The following is a 12,168-nucleotide window of genomic DNA, read 5'->3' on the forward strand; positions in this document are numbered from 1 at the left end:
CCGTCGTCTGAAACCCCCACCATAATGCTGTGTTATATGTAACACATATGACTGGTCTGCCGATCACCCGTCCTGTTCCTGATAGGGCTACTTCAGTCATCTATTCTTCCGAAATCGTTAACTTATGTACTGCTAACAGAAAGAGTTGTAATTTAACCCCTGGAAGTATAAAAGCAGCCGAACATGGCGCTGCATTAAATAAATACGTGTTGTGTTTTGTTTCTGTTACGCTGTATTACATTAAATGTTGTGCAGTGTGGGGTGTTACATCAGAGCATGTTAAGGTCTATTTCGCCTCATCTAATGTTACTTAGTGTGATATGATAGTACGTTTTATGCTGCTTATTGTCTTCTGTGTTGTTTTTTATGCAAATAGATGTCATATATCATACGCTATGCTACGTGTTAGTCATTGTTGCTATTATATAATATACAGTTTGTCATACCATGCAGCACGCTCTACGTCGTGTGGTAACCCTGTGTGGCACATCCATGAAGGCGCTGTAAACCCTGTGTGGCACATCCATGAAGGCGCTGTGTATCTGCCTGGCTTGTCATCGCGGGATGCTAACAGCACCTCAGTAATAATGGTCTTTAGATAATGCACGCATGTGACTGAGTTGGGTTCGGGAGGGAGTATATTTGGCGGGGAATGCCAGAGAGCAGGAGACACGGAGGAGACATCCCGTCCGCCAGAGTATTGCCCGGTACCCCGGACTGACTCTTGCAGGAATCAGGTTACGGGACCCAGATTCGACTCTCTCCAGGGTCCAGAGAAACTGATTTACATTGGGAACAGCCGGAAGGAGACAGTGAAACCGCAGAGGAAGAATGCAAAAAAGGCTCGGCAAGTATTTGGGCAGAATCCAGGGGAAAGCTGCAGACTGGTAGTTTAAGTGTTAAACACAGTTAAGGCGTGCCTGGCAGTATTATCTCTACCCAGCCACCAGGTACAGGTACGTCGAACACGTGAGACTTGGAGAAAGATGCCCTGAAAGAGGTCGCATCGACCTAAGAGGAGTGATTCTATGTCTGTCTTTCGGAGCTTCTTCCTCTGACGTGACAGGAAGTCCCTCCTTCAGCGTTGCTGCTCTGATACCTACAACAGGAAGCCCCAAAAGCAGACACATGACCCAAATGAAGGTTTTTAAAATAAAAAAAACATATATCCCCAAAAAACCCAATTGAGGCCAACCCTCTCCAGTTAAATGTATTTCTCGTAATACCCTACGTAGAGTTTTGCAATCCCGTGAACAGCTTTGTGATCTCGGTGACACCTTTTCAGACTACCCGTTTTCCTTCCCGCTACACTCACGCACTCTTTTTTAGCTCCCTCTGATAGACAGCTCCTAACACACTCTAGGGTGACCACCCGTCCGTAAATTTCACGGACTGTCCGTAATTTCGCCCTGCCGTCCGTTGTCCGTGATGAAAGGCTTAACGGATTGTCCGTAATTTTAGCCTTTCACCAAATGGACAAGGGAAGGTAGAGCGAAATTACGGGCCGATCAGTTTCCCCAGCTGGGAGTCTCCTGTGCTCTGAGGGAGGGAGGGGCAGACAGATAAGAATCAGACCTTCTTGCCAGGGGTTCTCCTTCCCTAAAGACATGCAAATGTGGGCAACTGGTAAATCTGCAAATACAAAGGGGCTTGAAAACCTGCATTGACTTTACTAAAATGAGTCACTTGAAGTTTTCTGGTGGCAAAGATATTTCTTTCAGAGAGGTATTGTAATGGTGTTCCAAGGTGAGCTGTGGAGTGTGTGGTTTTAATGTAGTGTTATACATTTTTTTAGTACTAGGTATAAACTGTATATTATTCAAAACTGTATTTGAGAAGCGCTTTTTTTTATTTAACCGAAATGTATTTGCGCATTTTGTAGCAGCTTTTATTATGATGTAATTGTATTTTTCACAGTTCTTTCAGCGACCTCTGTACCTCATAGTACTAACAAACATTGGCAAAGCCAATAGGTCTCATCTACGAAAGAGTTATTGTCTTTGCTAATGTGTTTTAGCCATTAGCCATGTTATACACCAGAGTAGCTGCTGTTCAGCATGGCTTAAAGTTAGTGGCATAGTGGTGTGGTGTGGAGTAGAGTAGCATAGGAGCAGTGGTGTAAAGCCCAGTGGTGCAAAGTACAGTGCTGTGGGGTACAGTGCAGTTGTTTAGAGTGCATTAGAGTAGAATGCAGTGGTTTAGAGTGCAGTGGCGTGGGACAGAGTAGAGTGGCATAGAGTGCAGTGGAGCAGAGTGGCATACATTAGAGTGGCAGAGAGAGCAGTAGTGTAGAGTGGTGCAGTGGCATAGATTGCAGAGTAGACTCACATTGCAGGGAGTGCAGTGGTGTAGCGTAGAGTGGTGCAGAGTAGAGTGCAGTGGCGCAGAGTGCAACGCTGTAGAGTGTCAGTGCAGTGATGTAGAGTGGCGTAGAGTCAGTGGTACAGAGTAGAGGGCAGTGGAGTACAGTGCAGTTGTTTAGAGTACATTGGCGCAGAGTGCAGTGGCATAGAGTGGCATGGGGTAGAGTTACATAGAGTGCAGTGGAGTAGCAGAGACTGCAGTAATGCAGAGTGGTGCAGTGTCAGAGTGCAGAGTAGACTCATGTGGCATAGAGTGCAGTGGTGTAGAGTGGTGCACAGAGGAGTATTGTAGAGTGGTGCAGAGTAGAGTATAGTGCCTAGAGTTCAGTGGCATAGAGTAGAGTGGTGTAGAGTGCAGAGCTGCAGAGTAGAGTGTCAGTGCAGTGGTGTAGAGTGGTACAAAGAACAGTGGCATAGAGTACAGTGGTTCAGAGTAAAGGGCAGTGGCACACAGTGCAGTTGTTTAGAGTGCACTGGTGTAGAGTGCAGTTGCATAGAGTGGCATTGGGCAGGGTAGAGTGGCATAGAGTGCAGTAGAATAGAGTGTATTGGTGCAGAATGCAGTAGTACAGAGCAGAGTGGTGTAGAGTACAGTGGCGACCAGTGCAGTGTGCAGGTGGGAAGGCTTAGCAAAGGTAGTGCAGGAGCATGGGGTTTCTTCAGGTCAGTGAGTTTACAGGTTCTGGCAAGGCAAGAGAAAGCTGTGCATGATAACCCCAGATGGTGATCCATGGAATGGTCAGTAGGAAACAATGAGCAGTGTATTAAGCCTTCCTTAAACGTATTTACTGGTACACCCCATCTAATGCAGGGAGGTGGGCAGAAAGCCAGCGAGCCACCCATTGGACCTGTGCAGCTGAATAATAGCATTCTAAGTCCAGAAGACCTAATCCACCCGCAGTCACAGGTAACTTTACGTCACGCCATATGTTCACAAAGCTCTACTGTCTGGACAGCCAGGTTCGCTGAGAAGAGCATGTCATCCGCTCGGTCCAACAGGTCTTCTTGGTTTCAGCCAATTCATCTCCTAATAGGTGTTGCTCTGGTATCTATTTAAAAGGTGAGACATCGGAGGTTAGAAGTCCCTTTCAGAAGAACAGGTTACTTCCCACAATAACACTCTTTCTAGTAGAGACTGCCAACTGGAAAGAGCTACCCGATGGCACCACAGCAACCAAATAAGATGTGTGGCCTGTCTGAAGAAGGAATGAAGGACGAGCAGGGGAAGGTTTGCAAAATAATACTATCATTGGGGTAGCACACCATCTTCACTAGTGCCACATGGCCCACTAAAGAAAGCAGAAGAGAAGACCAAAAAGCAAACTGGGCTTGGAGGGACCACTCTCTCTGCCGAGATTTTCATCCTGGAAATCAGTGTAAGAATGGTAGATCTTAATCACTAGATATCAAAAGGTAACTGGTTCCTAGTTCAATCTGAGATCTAATTGTATATAAAGGGGAAAACAGTGCCATATGTTTAAGAAACACTAATTACATTTTAAAATTGGTACATTTTGTTTGTAAAATTTACATCCCAAATATTTTGAAGATTCTATGTGTACTTGACACTTAAGGATAACCCAGATCTCTAGTTTGGCTTTTGCTCAATTTCAAAACCATTTAAAGACATGGACAAAGCAGGCAATTGCCTTGCACAACCTTGCAAGGGGTCTGCCCCCTGCTCATCCTTCACAAGCACGAACAGCGGACCATTGCACCAGAAGAGTTTGCCAAGGTGGATGGGTGTTGCTTGTTCGACCACTTGACAGTGCCTCTTCTGTTTCGCTCCTGTGTGCAGAGACAACTCCCCAGGTACCCAATACCTTCGAATAGTCTTGGTGGACCCATCTTGTCTGATTTTAGGAATTGTCCCACCTTGTTCTTCTCTTCTTTATTTATCCAGTTGTTAGCAACAACGCTTTGAATTACTTGCTGAGGATCTCCCATTTGATCTCAATTTCATCCTCCTCTCTTATCTTCGATTTGTAGTCCAGGCTCCCATTTCTGTGCAGTGAGACTACAGACAAGTTATGGGTGCCTCTCATCCTGACATTAGGTGTGAGACTTGCGTCCACACCATCTGCCCAGCCTCTTTAAAAAAAAATTAGGTTGAAAGTCCATGGGTGGTTGGGGTAAGCCAGATGTTTTTGTTCAATTTGTTTAAATATGCATAAGGTTAATTACCTTAATGTTTCCCATACTGTTTGCCAGGGGTTTTAAAATGTTCAGAAACATAATCAAAATGTTGCTGTTACTTTCTCTTCAAGAAAGATCGGGTAGATTTGGGTAGGGGGGATGGGCTTTCCACAGTATGGAAAGGGCATTAATTTACTACTGAACAAGGACGTAATGTGACACCTGAATGTAGCATACCAGGAGGCAATCACAAAAAGACCACAGTGAATAAATAGTGCTATGTTAAAAAAGAGTAAATAAATGCACTGTCAACATAGTGAGGCATGGCCTCTCTTGCGTGTGTCTGTAAAACTGACGTTTGTTCTTGAATTTTTTTTTTTTTTTGTCCTGAATTTCGACCCTTTGTCCTGAATTTTTGTCCTGAATTTTGACCCTTTGTCCTGAATTTTTTACAGTCCTGTCCAGAATTTGCCTCAATCCCAGGTGGTCACCCTAACACACTCTCCACACACCGGAGAGCCTGTGGCACGCCTCTGCTGATGTGGGTGGCTCCTCCTGTGGCAGAAGGGCACGGCCGCAGCAGCGGGGCTCACACTTGCACCGGGCAAGGAACAGGGCCACTGGGATGTGGGCAGTGGAAGTAGAGGTTATAAGGTGGGCCATGGATCAGTGTGGGCTGTGACCCTGGTTGTCGGGGTCCCTTACACTTGGTGCTGTGTACTCGTCCCTATCAGCGCGGGCACGGCTATCGGCGTTTTGATTAAAGAGGGGGCCCAGGACTGCTAGAAGTGAGGGTCCAGCCCTGTCAGTGTGGGCAGGTGCCAGGGAAGACGGCACACGGACGTGGCCTTGTGAGTACGGTCACAGGCATGGCACACGATAACACTGCGGACAGGGCCCTAACAGTGAGGCATAGGCATGGCACAGCGCAGGCATGCCACCTAGAGATGGGTGGCACACCCTCGGCATGACGATGTGGCCCGAGCCAAACTAGTGTCAGCCGAAGCATGGCACTCAGGGCACAGCGCTGCCAGTGGGGGCTCGACCATGGGCTTTGGGCGCAGTCGTGGAATTGTGGACATGCCCATAAAAGCTTCAGCCTGACTCTAAGCAGCAGAGGCAGACACCCCTCGGTGAGATCGGTCTCATGCTTACAACGAGGTACAGCCCTGGCAATGAGAACATGGCGGCAGAGGAGACAGTGCCCGCGCAAAGAGTACACAGCTGGCATGCCACTGGCCTCTGAGAGGCAAGACCCTGTGTAGGAAACGCTCTGTATGCTCATTGTGAGTTGTGGTCACATACTTGCCGTGCGCACGGCGGTGAGAGCAGACCAAAAGCAGCGCTCACAGGGGCGGGGAGGGCAGGAAACCAGGGGAGAAAGAGTGCGAGTGATGTACTGCAGACAGAAAGAGGCAAAGTAAAAAAGGAACGAGTCGCAGACAAGGCCCTGAACGCCTCTCCGTCGCTTCAAACCTGGAGCAAGGACTCGGATGCCCACACGTGGCTCAGGAAGATCCTTGAGCCTGCTGACCACTGGTGGACGAGGAGCCTGAGGAACCTAGCATGACAGTGGCAGGCTTTATCGCTCTCTTCCATGACCAGCAGCAATAAGGAAGTCAACCCTCCATCAACGCAGACACAGGTAAATTGGATAGATGCCTAAAAGGTTGACCATCACCCAAGGTGGTCCCTGAGGGAGATCCCTGTTTTTAGAATTTTTATTATTTCAATAAAGGGAGTGCAAAGGAGGCACCGGGCATCAGCTCTTGGGGCTACACTGGCCTTTCTTCAGACTACTAAGGTCCTTTCAACGGATTACTTTTGGTATCACATCTGTCATCTGAAGGTGGTATCCTTTTGATTTGTGTGCAATATTGAAGAAGAATATCTTGCCAATTCGTAAAACTTGGCTCATATTGTATGAACAGTCGATACATTCTTAATATTGTATTTGCTAAATTAAGTAGGTATGATACTGTTTTGTTCTACTTGTCCTTTATCAATGATTTGGTTTTCCTAGGTATTCAAGGGGTTGTTATGGCACATAGTGTGATTATGGAATACATTAGTGAAAGTGTAGATTGTGAAAAAGTGTCTATGTAATTTAACCACGTGTTTCATCACTAAGCATGCCAGATGCATCATTCGGTATTTTAGATAGCTATCCTTCGCTTCGTCTCTTGGATCACATTTTCCTGGTCGCTTGCTCTTAACATTTTTGTTGCCCTAATATGTAGACTATGAAACATGCAATATTGTTTTGAGATACCGTCTCCAATCATTGATGTCAGACAGTCTGGTACAGCCTTTGTGATTGTAGCCATTTTGTTTTGAAATATGTTGTCCTCACATCGAAGACACATATTATTTCCTTTAGCAGGATGTTCTTGTTGTTTTGAGGCATTCATCCCTCAATAGATGCGGACATATTGTTTTTGAGCCATATTCTCCTGTCAGCTACGTGGTCCTGAGAGCAGGCATGTCATTTTGAACCATGTTGGTGCAGCATATTTGTGGGCAAAATATTATTTCTTGACGTTGTAGGCCATATTATTTTAGCCTCATGTTTCCCCTGCAACAAGTCAGGTCTTATTGTTTGGAGCTAACTCTAAAGTGAATGTTGTATTGAATCCAGAGATTTGATTCAGTTAATATCTTGGTTTAACAGTCGGAATTTCTTGAAGGAGTGATTCTGCACACTGCCAAATCAACAATCTGTCCGGGGACTGACACATGCTGGGCCAGACCAGCTCAAAGCAGACCCAGGAGATGTCCTTCGCACCTCAGTCCTTTTTCCTGAGTCTAGAGGCAGACTGGTCTGTAGGAAAATTGGAAGATTCTTCACTCAGGTTGTTGCCTTTGAAAAGCCCGGTGGGCTGAGGTGCAAAGGCTTGATTCCTCTTGGGCCAGCTTGCCACCAGAAGATGCAATGTATGCAGATGGATATTAGTAGCAAAAGGTGTCGACGGTGATAGTTCTAAGATAAAGTATCATCCTGAGAGGCCCTCAAGCCACTGGCAACCTTGCTCTCAATTTGGTATCTTGGGGATTATTTTGGGGTATCCAAGGAAGACGTAGAGTACAGAAATCCAGAATCGGTGGAGCGCATTGTAACCAGTGCCCAAATATCCACACCGGTGCTCTGGGTTAGCAACCCCTTCAAACAGAACTCCTTGTGAAACTAAGTGGCAAAACATTAAATGCAAAATAGCCCACACATTGTCTCTGAATGGGCCTAATCTAGACACCTAGAGTCAGATCTATCAAGTTGTTGCACTGCTGTAAAATGATGCGAAGTCACACAAAGTCTTAATATAGTTTTCACTTTCCAGTACAAAATTGCACTGGAAAAGTGCAGTTTTTTTTAACGCAAAATAGCTCTTTGTGCTGCGTTGTGCTACGTTGCATCAAGGGTTTGTTCTATAAGTACTAATTGGGCGTTCCAGTGCTGCCACCCATGGTGTTTTGACAGAAAGCCCTGTCTACTAAAATTGTTAGACTGGGCTTGGAGTTAAAAAAGAACGCTTCATCTTTCAGGCGCTAAGTTGGAGAAATCTATTTATTTATCTGTCAGGCGCTAAGTTGGATAAATCTTTCTGTTTCTCTCACTGCACTGTACAGCACCCACTGTGTGAGTGCTGTCTAGGCATAGGATTTTGTACTGAATTGATACCCTTCCTGTACAAAATCTATGCTTGACATCAACCACACAGACCTTCGCACTGTGGTGCAATGCTGTGTGAATGGCACAGGCAGTCTGTTAGTGCTCTAGCACAAGAAAGACAGCAATAGAAAGCTCTAGTTAGTAAATATGGATCTGGACTGTGCTTTCTCCCTAGCACTATGTTGCACTATAATAAGTAAATCTTCCTCCAAATGTTTTATGAACATATCCACAAAACTTTCCATTTGGACCCAAATATCTTTTATTGGTATGAACAACATCCCCCAGTAGGCCTAAATATCTCGTTTTATTCACAGTATCCCCCACTTGGACCCAAATATCTTCTATTGGTATGTACAGTATCCCCCAGTAGATCCAAATATCTTGTTTTATCCACAATATCCTCCATTTAGAGCCAAATGTCTGGTATTAGTATGCACAATATTCTCCCATTTATCTTACCTTTCGACTCAAATATCTCTTGTTGCTGTGCACAGTATAACTCCTTCAGACCCAAACATCCCTCGTTAGTATGCAGAGTATCCTTTGATTTAAGCTTCACTCATTTAACACTCTTGGCAGTCTCCTAGTCAACCTGGTTACCTGTGATATGTTTTTTCCAAGTCTCTGTTTCGATGAATAATTGATACAGACAAACAATTTGGGTAGAAACAAAGAAAATACTGTGTCGAAGTAAAATCACTTTAAAACCAGTTAAGGATCTTTTTGCATCCAAATAAAATGCATTTCGTCTGGAGGTGGAGGGTGGTTTGCATTTAACATGTTGCATATTTACTCAAAATGGGGGAGACATCTTAATTGGGAAAAGTATCTGGAATCTAAGTAGCATTTTACATACAATTCAGAAATATTCAAAGAACGATGTGGCCCAATAGGTAAAAGTAAGGCACATTTTCGGTCTAAAAAGAGGAGTAAATTGAATTCAAATAACAGTCATTATGCATCCCAATAAGGAATATTTTACATCTAGACGATATGTCCATAATATGTAGCCATCCCCAAATAATGGAGGAAATAGATTATCACCATTTTTTATTACTACGCAATCAGGAAGGTGGCAAACAGGTTTGACTACAGTTTCTATACATCAAAGGTTTGAAAGTGTGGAGTAAATTTGAAAAACTATATTTTTTGCTCCAGTTTAACACATAGTTTACCCAAATAAAACAATCATGCATCAGGGCCCCGAATATTTTTTGAATGTTCTCCATATTTATTATCACAAGTTGAGAAAATATGTTCGTTTCTTCTGTTTTTTAAGCAAGGGTATAAAAACTGTTTTGTTAACGGTATGGGTGACATCTTTCAGAACAAATGTCATTAGGTTTCTGCAGTTTTGTAATGTTTCCATTGCACGCGGTTTACCCGACGCAGATGGTTTTGTGATTTTCCACTCTGACACACTTCCACTTTGGGGGCCACATTCAGCTTGCATCTTTGTTTTTCTGCCATACGCATTTTTTCAGTATTTGTGTAGACAGCAAGTTCTGAAACAAAACGTATTTCAGCTATTAGAACAAAAAAGGCCTTCTTCATTGCTCTCTGTGTGACTGCTGGTTTCTGGGCACTGCTGCATGTTACTCTTCTGTTACACTCCTAGTGCCTGGGCGCTCAGCACATGCCACAGTGTAAACATTCCTAGTACCACAGACATGAGTTGGAGAGTTTAAGGTGACACTTGTAGTATCTGAGCCCCCAGTGTGTATTGCCTGTGTAAGACCCCGGACAATGGTGCAGTCGGAGGGTGCTCATATATTACATTTCGCACTTGTGAGACGTCATTGGGTGGCCTTGGGTTACACGTCTACTATCTGTAGTCTGAGCCCCTTGTGCTACACTCCCAGTATCAGTACACTGAGTATGCGGCCCATTTGTGACACTCCTCTAAAGTGGGTCCTCAGTGTGTGACTGCAGTGTGACAGTCATAGTACTAGGCCTCTAAAGTGAGTGACCCCTCTATTATTCTTCTGTAGTGTTGGACCTGGCCCTTTTTACAGGGTTATCCCCAAACTATTTGCCTTCTCCTCCTATTTTTACTGAACTGTTTTTGCTGATTTTATAGGTTAAAATACAACGGTGCTTAAAGGAACTATTGCTTCTAATTTCTTTAGCATTGTTTTTGAAGTACAGCACTTTTTATTGGTTTGTGGTATTTCTGTTTCTTGCTTGTATAATACACTTGGTGATTACATTGTTTGTTAGTGTGTTACACAGATGTTAGAGTGGGACTAGTAGACACTAAGCATATTTTTATTTAACTGATTTAATTTGAATAAAGAAATATCTTTACAGTGAATAATTCATGTTTTCACTGAAGTACGTGGCTTTGTATTTATCCCTACTGGATATCTGTATTTCGGTATTGGTTTTGTCCCTAATCCAGTGGGGTTAAAGGGCTTCCCCTCATTCTTTACTTTCTTCAGTTTGCATCAGTTGATGCAGCGATGTTTGGTACATTTTTAGTATATATAGGCTACTGTTAAGCCTCTAAAGGTTGCTTTGCAGCTTAGTGTCCCCTGGTCCCCCTCGTGGATCACCCTATAAACATTGCTGAACCTTATATGGTTAGCTACACGGAGGCTCAAATAAACACATTGTTGGGAAACCCTTCTTTGTTAAGTAGAGAACAATTAACTCCAGCCCCTATTAATGTTGATAAAATTGAAAGACTAAAGCAGCTTAAAAAGAAAAATGTCAGAACTCAACTCCACGCACAAGTACTCCTTGAACATTTGAAAAACAACACCATCCCTGCAGGCTTGCAAGTTAGAAACATTCCAGTGATTTTTGCGTTGGATAAATCCTATCTATTGCAATTTAGTGGTGTAGGCACTAAATGCTCTCAGGATTGGTTGGCCCTTTCTATTGAAACCGCTTTGCGGATAAGCGAAACTGAACTTAAGGAAATTGAATTGTTGGAACTTGAAATCTCGCAAGATCAAACAATTCAAGATGTTAAACAGCTACTAGAATCAGCCAATAAGATCATTTCACAGTTTAAAACTCGTACTATAAATCAAAAGACATCAAAAGTGGCTAGAGATATCAATAACTTTAAAATAGAGGATGTATATCCCTTTCTGAAAGAAGGCTTTTCTAAGTATAATTATCCTAGTAATTTGAACTTACAGTTACAGACCAGATCACTGAGGAGATTCATTACTTTCTCCGATAACTCTTCGGAGTCTGATACAGAACACTTATCAGATACCTACTCGGGACCCCAACATTCTACAGCTTAACCTTTTTTTGGCAGAGGTGTACGCAGAGGGAGAGGGGGAGGTTTACGAGGCAGATTCCAATACCAAGATCAAAACAGAGATCTATACACGCAACAAGGGGAATTTCACACCAGGAAGAGAACGTACAGAAGATAACTGGCTCTAGTCAGGACAGGATACCTGTCTATAAGCTGTCCACATATAACTTATCAGAAATGGAATATGAGGTATTAAATAAGGGACTTTCTTTTGTTCCTACTAAATTACAAGATCCTGTTGATACTGAAAACTGAGACTGCAAGCCTTCTTTCAAGATAAATCAGATGATAGACTCTCAAATGAGAACAATGTTAGTGGCTTACATCCAAAATCTACATTTTGCCCTGACACCACCAGTATGCCACGTAAAATTCAGATCTTTGAAGACGTGGTTTTACGGGATATTGATTTATTGAACAACACAAAAATTTCCTTTAAAACCAACTGTACTAAGGAAGAAAATAATCCTATTTACTCCTTATCACACAATGACAGCATTATCATTAAGCCAGCAGACAAAGGTGGGGACATTGTCATATTGGACAAGGATAAATATAGTACGGAAGTACTACGCCAATTAGGCAATACAGAACATTATCGCCTTATTACCGAGGACCCTATACCCAGACTGAAAACCACTATTACAGTAATTACAGATGAAGCATTAAGAGAAGGATGGATATGCAAAGGAGAGTATGATTTCTTAAATCAAAGTCAGCTA

At 43.4% G+C, this 12,168-nt stretch overlaps 1 protein-coding gene across 1 annotated transcript in view; it reads left to right on the forward strand.

The window, feature by feature from the left end:
* Nucleotides 1-5,906: 5,906 nt before the first annotated feature.
* Nucleotides 5,907-12,168, forward strand: part of LCK (LCK proto-oncogene, Src family tyrosine kinase) — a 221,494-nt gene continuing 215,232 nt past the window's right edge. Inside the window, exon 1 of the mRNA XM_069223368.1 lies at nt 5,907-6,144. The gene's annotated coding sequence lies outside the window, so the exon portion shown is untranslated. The remainder of the gene's footprint in view (nt 6,145-12,168) is intronic.

This window comes from Pleurodeles waltl, chromosome 3_1 (assembly GCF_031143425.1).
Source record: "Pleurodeles waltl isolate 20211129_DDA chromosome 3_1, aPleWal1.hap1.20221129, whole genome shotgun sequence".
Classification (NCBI taxonomy): Eukaryota; Metazoa; Chordata; class Amphibia; order Caudata; family Salamandridae; genus Pleurodeles; species Pleurodeles waltl.